Source organism: Betta splendens, chromosome 6, assembly GCF_900634795.4.
Source record: "Betta splendens chromosome 6, fBetSpl5.4, whole genome shotgun sequence".
Lineage (NCBI taxonomy): Eukaryota > Metazoa > Chordata > Actinopteri > Anabantiformes > Osphronemidae > Betta > Betta splendens.
In genome coordinates this window covers 3,016,330-3,037,104 of record NC_040886.2, presented here as the reverse complement: position 1 = coordinate 3,037,104, position 20,775 = coordinate 3,016,330, and the positions used below count along the sequence as shown (strand labels likewise).

Below are 20,775 nucleotides of genomic sequence, written 5' to 3'. Positions count from 1 at the left end.
TCCTGTATCGCCACACAGCCGGAAACTAATGCAGCACCTTGGAGGCATCGACCAGCTTCATTAGGATTTACTGGCTGCTCTACAGAATCTGACAAGGAAACGTACTTTAGGGCTCATTGTCACAGGTGAATACCATGCCAGACTTCACATGCTGGCGGTAACAATTTATTGCCATAAAAAGAGCTGTTGATAAAAATACAAGTTCTGTGTACATGCCATTTAAATCACTGGAAGTACGTTCATTCCTGTGACCAACATCCAGCCCTTGTCCTCAGGCTTTAATGGGTGGAGACGTTCAGGACAACTGCAACAACAATCATCAGCATTTTAGGATCAAACACTAGACGTTGTCTGCATGTAGACAGTTTCCCTGTATGTGCTCACAGTACTGAAGCGTCACATGTTGTCCCAAGATCTGTGCCATGACGAACAAATATGTCTAAATGTTGCTGATAAAAACCTTACAGAGGACTTTCTCTACACGTATCCCTGTCAGACTTCGCACGTTCCAGACATGACATTCACAAACTAATAGAGCAATTTACACCGTATTTTCGCAAACTGTTTTTGCGTTTTTTACCTTATTACTAACAGGACTTTCTAGCAGTTTAACTTCGTAAATGTTTTGCAGGTGATTTGAAACTTACCAAACAAGACGGAGAGACAGAATGAGATGACGCTGAGGTCCGTGGATAGTCTTTCACACGAAGTAAACCATTTACAAAGTGTCGGTTAAAAGTTTTTCAGATGTTCTCAAGAGCGCGTATCTGGTAAGAAAATAGCACTGAATGTGAAACAACCTCTACCCTCTGTCCGAGCCTCTTAATGAAGTTCTGCGCTATGCTGCCTTAATGTGCTGTAGGAAATTTAACAAGCTGTTATATGAAACACTATTTTTTGCGTTGATTCATGAATGAATACCCTAATGTTGACGACCCTGAGGGTCGAAGAGTTTAGAATCCTCTGGTTTCTCTATTACGCGTTAATATTAGACACAAATTATCAAGAACAGAAAGGAGGTGGAAAAGAATCGGAGGTAAACTATCAACCGCTATCTCACAAAGGGGTTGCGATTGTGTGAATTCATATTACCTTAGATTTAAAAGCGTCATTATCACATCCGCTATAGAGGGCTTTTCGAACTGTGACAAACGTGCGGTACTTAAACTTAGTTCTACTTAATGATGCTGATACCAAGTAGCCATTTGTAGGATCGAACTTGAAGCACATGAACGCAACACCTTCGTTCTTTGACTTCGTCACGTGACCTAAACTGAAAAGGAGAAACTTCAAGCCAGATGCCAACACAGCAACTGAGGAGCATGGAACAAGCAGAAAGCAGAATAAATAAAAGTAAGTGCTGGAGGAAAAGTTATAACATGAGTCAGATTTCTGTTTTTGAATTCAGGGCACACCACAATGCCAGGTTACATTTGTCATTATTAGGCCTGTAGCTCCAGGTAGAAGAAACATCAGATAAAGCAACCTTTTCTGAAAAGAAATCAGTTTTATTTGATTACAACAACAAAATCAACAGTTACACAACCCAAACAATTTTAAAACAGTTTCTGACACAAACAAACAATTACAAGCTGTGCTCAGACTACAAACGTAAATAAGTTATATACACAGTGTAAGTCTGTGATATTTGTTCATTTATTATAGTTCTTTGGCTAAACAAATGCAAACACACAACGGCGGTAAGACCTGAGTCTGAGTGAACTGTCACTACACAGTGATCTGGGCCACTGGTGAATTCACTGGCACGGCTCTTATATGAGCGGTGGCTGCTCTCTCCGTTTTGTTCTAGGTATGCACTCTCTAAACATCACGTGTCAGCTGAATTAAGCAGAATGCTGACACTCAAATCATTGCTGAAGCAGTTGTTCTTATGACAACCGTGCAACATAATCTAGAACTTCCATTACACATTCTTAACATCTTGGACCTTTTAAATCAAAGTTAGAATCCATTTTTCCCCAGCATCACCATGTTAAGGCAATTTTTGTTTCATCGCCTTTGAGAAACGCCACTCCCAGTTTTGGTCCAGCTGTAGTCTAGAAATTGTTTAGTTTTTAATGGCGGCTAACCTCTACTCTAATGTCAACAGTTGACAGTCCTAAAAGCCACATAGCTAAACTAACTTTTTTCCCCCAGTATACTAAATCTGTGCTCAGCATATTTTTGTGCTTGCAGAATGTTATGTTTGAAGAAGCTGGTGTCAAATGTAACAGCTAGTTAGTTTAAGGCTACAACAGCGTCTCAATTACACAGTGCAAGGTTGTATTCCTGCACCAGGCTCATGATTCTGCAGTATATCCAGTGTTACAGTGCTTGTGTCGACTATGCTTGTGTGCATCTCTTCCTCTATTCTTGGATCCCCTTTCTTTCACCATCAGGAAGATGCAGTGCCAGCTCTCATGGTCCTGAACAGTGCATTGATGTTATTGCTCTTGATGGCGTCTCGACAGGCAGAGATTACTTGGTTCTTGGGCTTACCCACTGACAACACATGGACAGAGAGAAACAGAGAAACATAAGTATGTGACAGAGAAAATACTTGTTTCTAAATGTCACCTGACTTGTACATACAAATCCTGTTGTTTTCTGGAAAATAACAAAATGATAATTTAGATAATTCAAATATGCAGGGATTCAAAAACACACATATAGTACATTTCCAAAACTCCCCGTTGTCAACACAGATTCTTGACAAACAATCCTTACTTCCAAACAGTGGAAGTCAGTTGGTCTGTACTGTAATAGTGTACTTTAGGAAATTGCAGTTACACAGTAATTTGCACACAGTAGTGCCTACCTCTGAGTCTACCAACCCGCTGTATAGCCTGATTCACTGACTTGAGGCAGGCCAGCAGGGCACTGTGATTGTTGGAGCGGATTTTTATACTCGTTGATAAGATCTCTATTTAGATCATACAGCTCTCTGTAACGCTTCTTCATTGTTGTCCTACAAAGGTCAGAAACAAGATAAAAAAAAATACGATAGCAAGAGAGGCAGAGTCACACAACTCAACAGTGGGATTGTTCTTTGGTACTGTGGTAAGGAAAAACCTGGAGTCATTATAAACAAATGTTTAAAATATACTGTACAGTATCAGATGATTCAGGTGTCACACATTTCTTTTCACAATAGTAAGCATTTTTACATTGACATAAGTATTAGTGTCAGTAATGGCTCTTTAATTTTGTGAAACTTATTCGTGAATTTCGCTATTGTCCATACACAACGATACCATCTCTTAAGATATCGGAAAATACGATATGCAGTGAAAAGCTAAACCAATGACAACTATAAAGATAAAAAAGATATAGTAGAGTAAAGGGGAAGAACGAAACCATAAGGAAGAAACGCCAAAGAGAGTCCAAATCCTGAAAAACTTTCACAACCAACTCTCTATTTGTGCTTGCAAAAACTCTTTTGCCATATTAGAACATTTCTTTATATATGAAGAGACTACAGCTAAAAACGGTCCCTCTGGCTGTGTGTATGCAGCATGAAGAGCTTTGGCCCCAGGCAGCAGTCGAAGAGGCTCGAAGCAGAACAAGGGACTTGAAGAAGGGGACCGATCCACAGAGAGATCTAGAGGTGAGGGGGCCTCGTTAAGCATTCAATGATTCTGCTCTGTGGTCTCAAGTGTAGTGAGGTGCCACATGTAACTTAGGTAATGAAACTTACCACATGGGGCGTCCACTGTAAATGTGAGACATGGATTCATGCAATGTTTTCACCTCGGACTATAGAGTCAGGACAAGTCGAGTTTTGGCAGACGACAGTGAAATTAAGCTCGACTTAGTTGTCTGTGGGCTTTGCAGGACGCACCACCAACTGAAAATTTGAAAATTAATATTGTGAGATTACAATGGTGCACAGAAAACACACAAAGAGGTAATTTTTTTAATATTTTATTTTGCCATACAGTGAAGATACACGAAGTGGTCGTTGAAGGTCTAAAGACTCTGCTCCTTGAGCGGCAGCTTCAATATTCAGTTGGATTTCTTTGCTGAGTGCGGGAGTGGCGGGTCGACGGTTGTGTGATTGTGTGGTTGTTGCTTCAATTTATTTTATTCAAATAGAATGTTGAAGTTTAATTCTAGGTTTGTGCATGAAACAGTTTGGACAATATTAATTAATTTCATTTGAATCTAATCTGATTTATTTGATTCGTAAATTTTGTAATATTGAATGAGTGATAAGTTTTGTCATGGTGTCACCCCGAAAGCCTCAGAGGGGAAAGTAGTTATAGACTAATAAATGCGAAAATGTCTGATAAGAGATGTTCTTACATTGCTCTCAGGTTTGCAGTGTCTAATGGAAAGTATCAATTCAGGTTCACAAATTTGTGTAGGTTTGAAATTAACACAACGTCCCAACTGAAATTTCCATTGGGACTTTTGACTTACTTCCCTAGCAAGGCTTGGGGAGATCAGTGGCATCCTTCCTAAGTTCACACCATAGAATGAACCCCAAATTGTTTATTTTTTAGGACCCTGTGCGTTTCTAAAATCTGGGAATAGACACGGACACACAGGGTGAACCAGACAACAGCAGCAGAAAAGAACAGGGTCGTGTCCTTTGTTTATCAACGTCTATCACACGTTAATGCACTAAACCACCCTGTATGTGTGTGGTTGTGCCCACCTGTTTCATTTATATGCGTCTTGGGTTTGGTTCTCTTCTGTCTGTGTTAGTAGGAGCAAAAGGATGTAGTAATTGGGAATATACTGTGCATGGTGTGTCTGTGTAAATGATGTGCTGCATATTTTATAAATATGCCATGCGTTCAATAAATTATATGCCTTAAGACCGCTCCGGGTTTTTACCAGGTGAGTGTAGAAAAAAACCAAGAAAGGGATGCAGAAAGAGGTGAGTAGGAGATGAGAGATGAGGAGAATCACGACTCTGTCCGGCTATATCATCCTCTGCTAGCTGTATATAGCGCTGTAGTCTCGATGCTCTCGCGCTCTCTCGCTCTGCTCTTCTCTCACTCACGCAGAATCACTACTCAACACTCACTCCACAACTCACTCACTCACTCACTACTCACACACACACACCACCCCGCTTATGTAGCCCCACAGTGCTGACATAGAGTAAGGAAACTCCGCGGTCAAACAGGTAGGTTTATAATTAAGGCCGATTTTAAACGTCGATTTTTTGAAAAGTGTGTCCCAAAAGTATTAAAAGAGTCTGTTTTTACTAGGTAATACTAGACTATAGTGTAACTGTCGTTGATGATGTCTGGTTTGAAGTTTTAAAAATAGCCTTACATAAAGCTAATTCATCGGCATGCAACAAGCCTCAGTTGAGACCACGAATGCTAATTAGTAGTTTCTCCCCTAAACATTGGTCGTACTGAGCTGCCGAATGCTTGAAATACTTTATTATTTACAGTGAGTAACGAGATTAAAAGGTTAAAGGGTAGGAGAATGGTAACTTTAAGAACAAAAAGGCTTCTGTTGTCTTACAGGATTAGCTGACAAGTTGCAAAACAGGTCATAACATGAGTCCATGAGAAGAGCATTTTAGAGTTAGGGATGATGAAAACAGTAGAGGGGATAACGTAAATTGCCTCAGAAGAGTTGGGTGGGACTGACGAGCAATGCTGAATAGGGAGTTACAGACTCCAGCCTCTGCATTTCTGTTGCGAACTCAACATCTCCTCCTCCTTTCGGGGCTTTAACAGTACTGCTGATCTAGTTGTATCAGTGCCTTAAACACCAACGGTCCACACTGGACATCAAGGAAGATTAAAGTATTCAACAATTGAGTGGTTGATGAAAATGATCACCGTTTCTCCTAACACTTCAGTTTCTTAACGGATTTTTCTATCAACACAGTAACGCTTAGCAAAATAAAACTCTGATATTACTTTCACGGAATGTCACTGAATATGAAGCAACTTCTCTTCTGCTGCTGAAAGCCTGTCATTTGACAGACCAAACATTTCATCTAGAATTCAGTGATAGTCCAGGTATCAAGGTTATAAGGTATAGGCAGAATGATGGATGGGGCAGGAATAGATCAAGAAGAAAAAGGTACTTTACACTGCAGCCCCACGCTAACACACACACATCTCTGAGTGCTCAGCCAGAAATGATGCGCTGGGCACTGAAAAGCATTAAATATCATTAGATTGATGTACATCAGAAACCCCGCTGTACCTCTCACAGACACAAACACACACACACACACACACACACACACACACACCAACACACACACACACACACACACACACAAACACACACTGTGGGCACAGGGTACCACCAGCAAATACGGAATGTGCTTTATTTTTGTCACCCCACACATACGCTTGCACGCCTTAGTGGTTGTGGTTAGTGCCAAGCAGAATTCCATCTGTGTGTAATAGAGAAGCTCTCGCTGGTTGAAAGATCCATCCTGCTCACACCAACAACTACTAAACACTAAGCGGGACAACAAAAATAATAATAATAATGTATAATAAAAAATGGTGCAAAGAGGGAGAATATACTTAAAATCTCTGTGACCCCCAAATTTCACTTTTACATTTATATACAGAGTAGGTAGATTAATAGGTAAAACACCATAGGTGTCCTCATAAGAAGTTTGACGCTAAGTTAGTCTAAGTCAGGCTGCTAAAAAGCATTATAAATATATTAATATTGATAAGTATATTATTATTAATTATTATACACTGCTTCCCCTCAAATGTTAATTTCAGGAAATACAGGAAAAAGACAGTGTGAACAGGATGAAACATTCATCAGGAAGGCGCACACAGGGCTCTTTATGACAATCAAACCTCCTCAAAACAAAGTAGTTCTGAGTGAAGGGACTGAAATTAATGGGAGCAGGTTTGATTAAAAAAACAAAACACAAAGAGGTTCCCTTGAGGAGACGGAAGCTGGAGTCAGTCGGGCGTGAGAGGTCAAAAAGGGTAGGTATTGGGACATAAGGTGTGGATCTGTAGGTTCTATTATGGTGAGTCACTGAGATGCCACAAACTAAATTACAATTGAACCTAAGCAAACCCCTCACAATATATATGTAGGAATTTCTGTCTGCATAAAATTCTTCCCAAAAACGTTAGAAGGTCCAAGCTATTTCTATAACTCTTGTATAGAATCTCATGGAAACAACTAGCTGAAATATAAAGAGGCTATAAAGTGAGTAGTGTGAGGGTGATTACTGAGGGTAAACATATAACCCCACATATTTTTTACCGCAGAGCAAGTCATTCCACAGGCACACGCCAAGACACAGTCATGAAAGTAGTATTGATAAATGTCTTCTAACACTGACACTAACGATGGCCCTTGGAACGTGTGAGTGTGTGTTATGCTGTGTCCACGTCTGTATGTCTAAAAGTTGCATCTTGTAGAATTACTTGTCTGTGTCGGGCCCGCAAATATCAAACTTCAGTGAAAGGGTATAAACCAGCAACTTAAGCTTTGTAAAAAAGCCAAAGTGCTTGGCCTCCTATTAACTGGTGGTGTGAGGAAAACGCAGGTAATAATTTGCTTTGTCCCACATCTAGCTTGTGCAAGTTTAAAAAAACAGGAAAAAGCAAAGAGAATCATAACTTAGATATACATAACGACGAAATGAGTCAAATCGTAAAAGTTCGATTGCATTAGAGGATGTGTAATATTTTGGCCCAATAATAATAAAAAAAATGAGGGGGCCAAACATTAGAATCCCGCTCACAGCGATTAGTCGATGTGTGTGTGTATACAAAGATTTCATATTCCGGTTACTACGGCCTTGGTAATTCCTTGGCTTATACAAGGTTTCAAAGTTTTTCTAATTCTTTATAATATCAGACGTTTTTAACTTAAAAAAGTTGCTTACTTAACGTATACTGTTTCCCTCTGGTCCCTTTCTGACTGTCCTTCACATCTTTATGTGGCACCTTCTTTTTTACCCATCTCTCTTCTCTCATGCCAATCTTCATCCTTCATCACTCTCTCTCCCAGGTCCAGCGACAAGCAGGACCCCAGCCCTGGCTCAACATGGCCAAAGCTGTATGTGGAAACACAAAATCAGCTGAGGGATAAAAGGGAAGGAGGAAGAGCAGTTCAGTTCAAACAATTGCTGAAAGTATTACAGTTGTAGGCAATTGTCACTACTTTTTCTAAAAAATATATATATTGAATGAGAAGAGATAAATTACAATTACAAATGATGATTGAACGTGAAGGAAAGCCCCTGAATAGAAAGCTCATAATGGTAACCTGTAAACGTAGCTATTATACTTAATACAAAGGGAAGGAACATAGTGGATGCGAATTACGTGTAAATGTGACAAATCAAAGTAAACAGTTTATGATTCAGTTGATAAAGAAATTATGGAGTTTGATATTTCTGGTCAATGTCAAAAAAGGATATATTATTTACTATTATTACTCTTATTATATCTAGGATTATTATATTCTTATTATTATTATTATTATTATTCTATTATTAGCACAAGTAAAGTTTGCTCAAATAAAAGAGTCTAATGGAGAGGGAGGCATTGTAAGGGTGAAGACTGTGACATAAAACATGTAGAACAAAAGGAAAGAGACATCGTGTTGGTCTAGAGGTCACGAACACGGTTTTTTTGTCATGGTGCAGCGCTTCAACATGTGAACAGGGCCGGCCGTGTTAAAGCCACTGTAACGGACTTCACTTCCTAAAACCTGTGTTTTATGAGACCAAAGTTCACTTTGCTGCGGGGGTGGAGAAGGAGGGAGGGGGTCACTCAGACAGATTAACACAATTGGACAAGAGGAGAAAAGATCAGGGAAAACATTCTGCCGCTCGGGGGTTAAGAAATAGGTACCAATAATGCTGTAACAATTAATATCACAACGCTTAAAATTATCGCTATCGTAAGATCCAATGCACAGGTTATGTGCAACAACTCATGGAGGACGGTTATTAAAAAATGCTAGAAATCTGCTTTCTGTGGTATGGGAGCAACGGAATGTTTTGTAAGGGGGGCTGGGTGTTGCTGAGGGGGGGCATTTAAAAGTCCTCTCTACCAGGGGTTTGCACTATGTGACACAATCTGTTGTGATGCCACATGGATCCCGTAAAGGCATGAAACCAACACACAAGGCATCTTAAAGCATGTTTCCATGCAGCAGATTCAACGCAGAGATTGTGATTACAGAGAGAAATATCGGATGATTCAAGACTAGAGTTTGATGCAGTAAAGTTCATCTGAGTGGCCCCAAACAACGTCCGTCTTATTCTCATTGACTTGGTGTCCATTGCTTTGTTATGACTGTAAGCCAAAAAATGAAAACAGGGCAAATGTGAGTGCAATCTATAGAAACAAGAGTGCACTGATGGGTCAGTATAGGCCTCATGTCTCCAACATTGGAGACAGATTTCAATCAAAACTGAAATGAACTTTTGATTGATCAGTCTCAGGATGTACTCCTAAATCCAAAACTGTAGGAGCCTAAATGCAATCTAAATTCTATTCCCTGTCCGACAGCACTAGTGTGATGAAATGAACATGTTGAATCTTATTGATTTGTTTGTGAAAGTCATGATGTTTACTTTTTTATTTACTTCTATATCTTATCAATGGATCCATTTGTGTTCAGCTTAGCTTTGTACAAAACTCGTAGTAGAATTGGGAGCCTAAGGACCTTGTTGCGTTGGTTGCATGTGTTATAATCTTATTTATAAGGATCCCCTTCTGGGTTAAATGTATTGGATGTGGACATGAGCTCATGACCTGGTTGCTAGGCGACATACGTGTTGTTTAATTGTACATTCCATAGGCTGCATTCTTTCCAGTGTGTTTTAATAGGGAACGGTTTATTAGAATTATAAATCTGTTGATGTTTTTTTCCCTTTAGTCTGAGTAGAGAATTCCATTGGGTTAAACATCGCAACATAACATAACAAAATGTAGCAAATTAAAAATGACAGGGGGGTATGTAAAAACATTGCATTGCTGAGAAATGGATGAGAGACCACACTACCTAATTGTTGTTGTGTAGGGAGGGTTCAATTACTTTTTTTAGATCTTCATGGTGCACAGAAGAAAACAAAAGAAATTAGGACTGTCATTTTAACTGTTAAAACACTTCCACTCGCTAAAGATACAGAAAACTACGTAGGATTTTCTTCCTAATGAACAGTTTAAACTGTTAGCCTAAGGTCTCAGAATCCCCCTGTAATTGGCAAGCTTTGGTTCATTTAGTTCCAGAGAGATTGCAAGGACTGGGGAAAAAACGCTCTTAAAGTACCCACAATGTTCTCAGAATCGAGCTGGATCCACTATGAAGATGAGACTGACCTTGTGACTCAAATGCTAATTACTTAAAGAAGGGGAAAACACTCCTTCTGCATGTCTGAAACCCACTGTATATTTCATATACACATGATGAATGGTGAGCATAGCAGCATGTAAAAGGAAAAGTGTGAGGTCTCAAAATGAGACTCAGTATTAAAAGTAGTGATGAATGTCGGTTCTGTGGGAACAGTTGAAGGTAAATAGTAGATGGCCTTCTAGGAGGAGCAGACTTACAAACTGGGATGTTGTGGTGAGTTCACCTGTTAGTCTCGGTGAGGGGGTTCATGTAATTGCTAATTACAGAACAGCTGAGTTGTGGGATCAAACTACATTGATTAGTGGATGAAACTGGCAAAGGAACAGCAGCGCGCCCCCCAATTGCCTGTCCCCATTAGTTAGATGTTTGCCCATGATAGTTATACTCCAGACTCAATTTACTTATACTGCCGACATTAGGACCGTACAAGGCCTAACTATTATCATCTATTTGGTATGTATTCTTGAAATTTCTTGTAGAGATCAAAGATTCAAGAAGACTACTTGTGAGGAGTATTAAGCTTCTACGCACTCTTTTTTTTCCAGTGTGTGCTTGTATGTGGTCTATCTGTCCTTTGTTAGGGTTTAGGTACTGAAATATGGGAAGTTCAGGTAAATAATGTGTCTTAACTAACGTGAATCTACACCATATAAATAAAAATACAACATATGCATATAATAGGTTGTGTTTTGTTCTGTTCATTGAAACAATGGAAAGGATCATAGCTCTAACAAACAGGGGTTTATGAAAATGTGCTGGCTTGCATTGATCTCACCCTCTCATTAATGTCCTCGTCTGTTAAAACCACATACTTTCATTTTGCCCCAGACGTCAGTGCCAGCAGTCCTTCAGAATAATGGTCAGCATGTGTCCACGTGCGCGCATACCTGGAAACAAGCCAGCAGTCGTAACAATGGTTACCAGCAACCAATAACTGTGTGAAGTGATCCGAATCACCGACCAAAACAACGGTTTTCTATCATACTACAGGATGTAAAATAATGACTGTCATCATGGATTATGATTGTAGACATTATATCGAAGTCACTAACAAATCCACAGTATATTGAAGTAAAGTAATTAGAAATATTCTACAATCATATGTGTATATTGTATATGATATTAGGCACACAATGCCTACACCAAATATAAACAAAATCATACCTTTTTTCCAGGGTGTGCAAGCCTTTGCAATGGCACAACTGCTCAAATTACAAAAGTAACATGATTTACAGGTCTTATAAAGAAGATCAGTACCCAAGCACAATTGATTTAATATTTGGTTGCAGTATTGTAGATACTCAAAATACAGCTTTACAACTCCAAGCCCAAAGACAACATTATGGTCACGCAATAAAAGGCTGAGACGCACAATAAAAAGCGTTGGCACTCACACATACTTAGGCTATTATGGAGAATAGATTTAATCAACCTAGACGGACAATATTGGCCATGCTTTTGGGGACTGTGCTGTGCTTAGTGCCTTAAAATGCTAAAGAGACCAAAATACAAATGAAAAAACAGGGCTTTTAAAAAGAAGTTTAACAAGACACAGGGCAAAAGGGTTATATAAGGATTCCCACCTGGGGCCAATCTGTGTTTGATGTGATAAGAAAATGACCTAGAGTGGTCACACATTACATCAGCAACAGAGCCACCCCCTTATGACTGACAGAACATGAAAGGTTTATCATTATCAAACTAGTTTAAAAACAACGTTCAATTCCATTTTGAAGGTAGAGAGCAGCCTGTGTGAGACCCCCATTCCCCCATTGTGGGATATTAAAGGCTTTCTATTCTTAGTTCTTAATGTGGGTTAGGTTACAGTGAACATATGTTGCGATTTGCAATTGTTATCTTACACACCACACACAAAAAATGACGAGTGGAAGTCAAACGGAACTTTTATATATGACTAACTCAAAGTGTACTACATAAATCTGTCAAACAAGCTTTGCACCGCTTCACAACCGTGGATCCTTTGTCAAAAATGACATTCAAAAAACAGTCACTGCTTTCCTCTGGCCGGGCTGACGGATCTTTGTACACAATAAATGTACACTTGCAGTGAATGCTGCAAGTTTTAATGTTGTTTAATCAGCAGCAATGTATTTTCATTAATTTCATTCACATATAGTATCTGTACAGTGTACTATAGTACAGTGCCGGCTTTGGGGATTGGTCTGAAACCTTGATGGTGCTACAGTATGTTGAAGAATTCAAGTCATGTTTTTTCTGTAAAAATAAAATCAAAATAAATAGAGAAATATTACAAATTGAGAAGGAAAACGTCATATCAGATTTAACATTAAAAACATTAAAAACATTTTAAAAACATTTATATTGATACTGGGCAAATCGGACCTTACTAGTTATTCAATCAGCAGTTTTTTTGTTTGTCTGTTTTCGACAGACCAGGCACATGCCTCTCCCAAAAAGACAATAAGACTCGTCCAGGAGGCAACATTTGAAAAATGTGTCTGTTTATACAATATTTAATCAATTCTCAATAGCGATTTAGCAAAAGCTTTATGGCTATTACTTGCAATCAAACTTCCTATAATGCGACAGTTTTTAATGTCTCCACTGGTATTTTGTTCATACTTGGATCCATGAACTCCATCCCTTTCAGACGAAAGTGTCCTAAAAAAATAAAAATGAGTATAATAACTGTGTTCAAATGATACCTCTTGCTACATCGTCCTTACTTAAACATGGATTAGTATGATGCAAATGATAGAAGCCTGTGTCATTACCGGTAAAAAATTAAAAAAAAACTTGTGAGCTATGATATTCGAAAATATTTTGACATTTAGGATTCCTTAACATAATATAAAACACGAATAATTACATTTGGTGGAAAAGCCTTGTTTGTTTTTATTACAGCTACAGCGGCTCCTTCGTCGGACTATTCGGCCGGTGTCGTGAAATACGTCATACGTCCACAGGACCCTGCGTTGTCAACACAGGAACTTGAATATAGCGATCCTGCTGGATGTTGTTGATGCCTGAAGTTGCTGTTGTTTGGACACGTGTTGCTCTTATCTGCTTATAGCATTGAACTGCGCATATAAACGACAACGGGACAGCGGGAGCATTTAGCGATAACGAGAGTGAAAGGGAATAACAGTCACAGCAAGGACTTGAATTGACGCACAGCGGCAGAGAGCTAGCTCTAAAGCTGTACCCTCGGTGGAAGAAAGAAAAGAAAAAACGGCACAGACAGTCCGACGGCTGGCGTGCTTTCTTTGTTGTTGTGTGCTCGCAGTTATGAAGCCAATTTAAATCTCTCGTCTTTTTTGCACCTACGTAGGTTATATTTACTTTATTACCATTACGCAGAGGATAGCTAACGCGCTCCGATAACCTAGCAATAGCGCAAAGAAACCGGTGTTGTTGGCCAAGCTTGAGCTGTCGTAACCGCCCGGACAGGTGACAGATAACGGCAGTCACTGTGAGAACAGCCGGCTTGGTCTTCTTTCTACGGTTGACACGCGGTCAGCTGCTGTTCGGTCGTTTGGAGACTCAACACAGCACTGAGCCGATCCAAGTTGGTTTCTGTAGTTTAATTAAACCTGTTGGAGATATTTGTTCTCGACCGTTATAGCCATGTTTGTGTATTATAACTTTAACTGACTGAATTTCAGGTTGTTTGGATCCGTATCGATTTTAAACCACACTAACACGAGGTGAACGGAAAGCGGCCTGGACGTTTTAAAGTTTTGATTAGGTTGCGTAAGTGTTTATACGCAAGTCGTCAGCCTTTGTTGGAATGTTAAAAGTGTTATTTAAAACTGTCTATGTGGTCTTAGAAAGGTAAGGTGCCGTAAGGATTCAGTACATATATTTTACACATCGGCTTTGATGATAAATTTCTAAGTCAAAACACGTGGCATGTGATACATCGGTTGATAGTTAATAGTTTGAAGAATTGGGTGGAAGTGGAAACATAAAGATAAAATAGAGTTATGAATTAAAGTAGCCACCTGAGGACTATTGTGAAGCAGTCTTGTGATCGAGAGGCGGGTAGAGAGTAAGGGCCCCTTTTAGGGTCTATGTGCGTCTTGAGGTGAGGTGAGTGCTCCTTACTCTTGCCAATTGTGATCTGGAGGTGGGGCCCTGAGGCGATCATTAGGGAAATGAGCAATGGGAATTCAGACGAGGGTGGGGGGGTTTGTCAATGTTATAAAGACTTACCTCACAAATATGGAAGAATAGAATGCGTTTTAGATGGAATTAGTGTTAACTTGACATAAATAAAGACACAAGAGTAGGATAACTTCAGTCTCTAACTGGTTATGATGTCTTGGTCTCAGGGATGCAGTGGCCCAGGCCATTCTATTGAGGAAAACAGCCGCATCATCAAAACCGTTCAGGTTAATACAGTGAAAGGTAAATGGGTGTGTTAGGAGTCTTCACATTTTCACTGAAAAAATGTTACATTTATTTTAGCCTGTATTATAGTAATTATCAAAATTTCAAAGCACCTGTGGTATTGTAGAATATTTAAGGTTGCATTTATATTAATGCAACATCATGTATTGTCTGTTTTAATAGCTTCTGACCCACTGCTCCAAAAATTACAAGCTTTTGGAAATTATTGCTCAGTCGACTAGGGGCACTAAAACGTCTTAAATGATAAAGATGAGTCACAATTTTTATGTATTTTAAATGTGCGTGGTAGTAAAGATGACATATACTGTAAAATATTATTATGCAGATTTTTTTATGAAAAAACAATTTTCCACCAAGTTGAAGAGTTGTTATCATATTCATGGAGTTTGATTGAAAACACGTAGGTCAGCAGAGAGATTGATCGAGGGCTGCATATAGGGTCATCTCAAAATCAGAGTATTCTCGGTCTTTGTCATAATTGTGTATCTCCCCTTCAGACACCACTGCCATGCCTATACTGACCTGCCTCAGGAGGATTAAACTGCTGTTTGATGCCACAAACAGAGGACTCAAGGTGAATTGTGAAAAGGTTGATTTAGGTAATTTCTGGTTGATTTGACGAAGCCACTTTCCACCACTGTAAAGCAGAAACCTGTGTGGGAGAGGGCACGAGACTAAGGATCGGGGATATGTAACATCCTTATAGTGTCATTTCTGGGGTGTGCGCCAAAATACAATGCAAAACTTCCAAAGGGCTCAGTGGCCGTTGAACAGAAGGTTGGATTTAGAAATTTTAATGAAATAGTATATATATATATACAACTCTGATATGACATAAAAATATAACTAACTCGATAATTCTATAAAAAATATCTAATGATAATTTGTGGGTGAAATATCTTTCTGTGTTTACAGGTGATTTGAAGTGTATGACCTAGCAAAGTCAAATTTGAAATAATTGTGAGTAGAAAATATATTGACATTACATGAACATGGGATTTCTATCTAAGCTTTGGATAGGCTGGTTTATCTAGTAAGTTCCTTCGGTACCCCAGTGTATTCTTTGAGATTGGCTCATGTTATTGACAGTTGAGAAGCCCTTTCACTGCATGAAACATGATATGTTATGTTTTCTTAAACTCGTGTATGCGATAGTTTGCTCAATTAAAAACAGGATAAACCTGGTTAAGTATGGAGATTAAGTAGTGGCTGTGTGTTGACCGCTTCCGTTGTGTGTGTGTGTTTTCAGTGAGTGCATTTTCAACTCTCAAGCCATCTAACCACCAAGAGCAAATTTAGGAAACAAGTCTTGGGAGCCACGCACCCTGGAGGGGTACTTTCCAAACTACATAACAATGAAATAGTTTGAACTCACGGAATATCTATTAACACCCATAAATGTGAAAAAAATGGCCAAAAAAATGTGCAGACACACATGTTTTTAGATTAAATGTTTGATGGTGTTGTGAGCCCACATTTGACCTAGCGTATCCCGGTGTCTGAGTTTGTCTTCTTGCCCCTCCAGGTACATGCTGCAGAGCAGTTGTTCCATCTTAAAATTCGAGGACTTCTTCTCTTTTCCAAAGCTGGACTAATGGGAACGCAAGGCTCCCAAAATACGATGGTCAGAAGGTCATTGATTTGTTTGAGGCCAAACTTAGAAGTGCTGAAGCACGGTATTTTGGGCGCATCCAAATTTTAAGTCACACCCAGTAGATTTAATTAAAAAAAATTTTTCATATATATTCAAAGGCGCACCCGGTCTATACGCCGCAGGGGGTCCTGGTAAAAAATGAAGATATTTACGAGAGAGCGATTACAAAGAAAGATGGTTGTAACTTTTAATTAAATATGGAATGTTTTTTCCTCCCCCATTGTGAACGAATGCCCCGCTGGTTAAACATGCAGCAGCATGTCACAAAAGTAATGAATAGATATTTATTTGAAGGCAGAAAGCTGTTCGCTTCGTCGGACTCTGTTCCATCTGACGTGGTAGGCAAGTCAATCACATAGGGGGGCGTCCCTTAAAAAAAAAAAAAAAAGGAAACCAAAAGATCTGTAATGTAACACAACAGCAAGATTCTACACAGTGTAAACATATTGGCGGGTCGTCGCATGAAGCTTTTTAAGATGGAAAATCTACAAATAGAGGCACTGTTGTTTAAGACACAGGGTTCGCCAAGTAAGATACGATGCTAATAATGTAGCGCTGAAGTAAATATGCCTAGACCATCAAAAGTCATGTGTGTTTATGTGTTGTAAATAATTTTTTTTTTTGTTATAATACAGTAGGTGGAAATGTAATCATTAGGGAGAGCACACCAGGATGGCAAAAATTGCAAGCAACCTTGTATTACCCGTATGAAACAGTTCGAATTAGTGCCTCCAAAACGACACAGAAAGGCCACCGGCTCATAAAATCACATTTTCAATACGAAGGGCCCAGTCAGGAAAGCTGCTAACGTATATTTATTGATTATTTATTTATATATTATCTAGCTATCCATCTATCTATCATTCTATCTATCTATCGATCTATTATGATCTACTATCTATTAATCGATCGATCTAATTATCTATTATCTATCTATCTATCTATCTATATATATATACTATTATCTATCATCTAGCTATCTTCTATCTATCTATCTATCATATATATCGATCACAACGGGTTGTGTGGAATGTGGTGTCCCCCGGAGGCTGTGTAATTAGTACTTATGGATATTCAGCTGCTCTGTTCGCTTCTCTCAGGTACAGATGCGTCATCATCTGCGCGGGGTCTCTCTGCTATTTTGATAGACTCCATATCCTGCTGGTTACGTAGTTGTGTTATTGTCCTAGTTTCTGTTTTGTCTGTAATGCTTCAGTTGCTCACTTACATGAAGGTTAGTATTCTGGGTTTATTGGTTAAGGTTTATTGAATGCTAGTGTTTATATTGTATTTGATATTGGATTAACACCATATAAAATCTTTTGAGCGGGAACAACACATGCAAAAAACAACTCTTTGACACAAAAAAGTAGTCACGCTGTAAAGTTGATAGGGTGTAAATTTAGTCCCCTCAAAATAACTAAAAATAAGCCAATATAGCTGAACCCTGGCAACAAAGTGATACACCCCGTAAGTGGAAAATGTGAAATGTCAATATTTTGTGGCCAACAGCCCAGTTACGGCTTGAATTCTATTGGCCATGTAGGTCTTCAACAGGTTGCCACTGGAATCTCTTCACTCCTCCAGCACAAACATCAGGAGATGGTGCACATTTGACACATGTGGCTCCACCTCCTTTTCAGGATTGACACAGAGGTGCTTAGTTTGTGTTTGTTTAGTCTGGGAAGACATGCTTGGCCAGACATCACCCTTTACCTCAGCCTCTTTAGCAATCCACTGGTCATTTGGAGGGTGTTTGGGGTCTATCATGCTGGAACTGCTATACGGCCCAGTTTGGAGGGAGTGGATCATGCCTGCTTGAGTATGTCACAGGACTGTTGGAATCATCTCTTCCTACAATGAACTGTAGTCCCCAATGCCAGTCAGAGTACTCATGCCAGCCCCAGATCATGAACACTCCCAAACACCAGTTTGAAGGTAGGCAAGACAACATGGTCTTTGTTACGCAATCACCTGGGGCGCCACAAACGCTTGAACAGCATCTGAAAAGGTTTTCTTGTCTCATCAGACTAAGGGACATGGTCGTAGTTGCATGGTCTGCAGCAGATGTTTGCGAGATTTATTTTGCATAATCTTAGAAGAGGCTTCCGTCTAGGACGGACAAAACCGGCATAGGCAAATTGATTGCAGTGGTGCATCAGACGGTGCGCACTGTGACAGGTACCCCCATCCCTTCCATTGTGCAGCAATAATGGACCGCAATCATCCTGTCTGTTTTCAAGCTAGTCTTTGGATTGACGCTGAGAACAGACTCACTTCTTTGGCCCGACCCTGGCAAGGCCTCTTCTGAGAAGAACCTGCTCCCTTAAAGCGCTGGATGATTTTGGCCTTGTGCGCAGCACGTTTCAGAGTGTGGATTTTTCTATAGCCTTGGCATCTTATGTAAAGCAAGAATTGTTTGTTAGGTCTCTGAGAGTGTTTGCCGTAAGGTGCTTTAAATGGAATACTTTTCATTGTGTCAAAGAGTCATTTAGCCAGTGTGTGCCTATGAAAAGAATAATTAATATTGCAGAGGTTGTGAGGGTGTTACTCACTTTGGTGACAATGAGTTGTTTGCTTAGTTCAGCACTTACTAGTCTCATGAAAGGTTGGAACTTTTGAATCAGACATTTCTCAGGCCGTAGCAGATTTTCTGTAAAAAAAAAAAAAATAACTTTTTACCCACTTAGATTTGAGACAAAACACGGTCTCAGTCACTAAACATGGCATTATATTTACAATTTTTCTAGTAAACAAGACGGAGAGAAAATATATAATATATGTTTGCAGTCATTTATGCGACCATATATCAGTCGCTGCCAAGAACTGCCAGCATACAGAAACTAATGCTGCCCTGATGGATATGAACCTCAGTCAGATTTTTTTTGTGAGGTATATTCGATGTGAACACAGGCAAGGGGACAAAAGCCAGTCTCTCAACCCGGACAGAAAAATTGTTGAACACGGGAATTAGTATTTACCTGGCTTGTAAAAGATTAATATTTTTTACTTCTGACAATATCCTCTCGGTGTCAGCGTCTTCTCAGGTAGTGTGTTAAGTCACGTCAGCCCACAGTGATATGAGCCCAGGTTTGTTTTGCCTTGGCAGCCTAACGTTGCCCTGGGTTTGGCCTCCTGCAGATACCCACATGGGGCCATGGTCAAGAGTAGCAAATCTACACTGGCAACAACCTCCAAGGAAACAAAAGTAAATGTTAATAGGACTGTATTGAGCCAAGGAACCAATGAGACTGTGTGGATGTTATTATTACTTGGTTTAAAAAATATATGTTTATGTATCTATTGGTAAAGAAGTAACAATCATGCTTCCAAGAAAGATTATTATGATTTTTACTTCAAATATTGATATAACTTCGCGCTAGTGAGAGAAATCACTAACACAACCTTTTAATAATAAGAAAAACTATTAAAGCCCTACACAACACTCCCAATCTGTCTTAGAGCACAGCCATGCCATTAGTGGTTGCATTGGCAACATCTATGCAGAGTGCGTGGATGTCCTGAGAGACACGCAGGGACCACTGGGGCTCAAACTCCCGCGCTTCCTGCAGGTGAAGATGCATGACCGTTCAGTTCATCTTTCTCTCTTATCTCATCCACTTTTTTTTTTTTTTTTTTTTTGTTGTGTGTCTTGTATGAATTTCTCTGTCACGTCTGGAGGCTGAGGGGACTTATTCTTATGTGTTTGGGGGTTTAATGCAGGTGGGTTCTGTTGTGATGGCTGATGCTAAAAGTGGAAATCTTCTAGAGAGGAGCATCGTTTTTTGGAGATTCGTCAGGATGCAGGGATGGGTGCTCTGGGTTCACCACATAAAATTCTCTACAAGTCAGAGGAAAGGTTGTGGCTTCTGTAAGCTGTTGTTGCAACTAGGTCATTAGCAGTTGAAAAAGCACACTGACCAGGATAATAATATTTTATGTGTTAGGGTAAGTGTAGTGTCTTTCTCACAACATATGATGTCACCATATTTTTCATTTTGATGAAGATCCACTCTCCTTCGCCTCAAAGCAGGTTCCGTCGAAAGGAATGAGTACTCGTGTCACTACTTCACACTTGGAGTGTATGTTCATGTCTCAATCTGTGCTGCAACACAAATGGTGTTTTCGTGATGATAGTAATTGTACTGCCTAATTTTGTTAATGACAATAATACACTTTGAGACATTGGTGCAGGTGTAGTGCAAAATAGGTGAGTTTTTTTTTTTTTGACTGAGAGATAAGAGCAAACTAGAGGTGACGGTACTACATGAATTAAATTGGTCGATGTACGATAGGTTTCTCCATGGACCTGTCTGGGGTTTTGAAAATTGCTAAGTCTTCTGTCGTACGGTAACTTATTGTAAGTTTATCTCAAAGCTCCGAGGAAT

At 39.5% G+C, this 20,775-nt stretch overlaps 1 long non-coding RNA gene across 1 annotated transcript; it reads right to left on the bottom strand.

The window, feature by feature from the left end:
- Positions 1–1,487: 1,487 nt before the first annotated feature.
- Positions 1,488–2,963, bottom strand: LOC114857413 (uncharacterized). The gene is made up of 2 exons (XR_003786199.3): positions 2,819–2,963; positions 1,488–2,502 (listed from the first exon to the last, which is right to left on the bottom strand). It is a non-coding gene; the product is annotated as an uncharacterized LOC114857413 (long non-coding RNA).
- Positions 2,964–20,775: the final 17,812 nt, after the last annotated feature.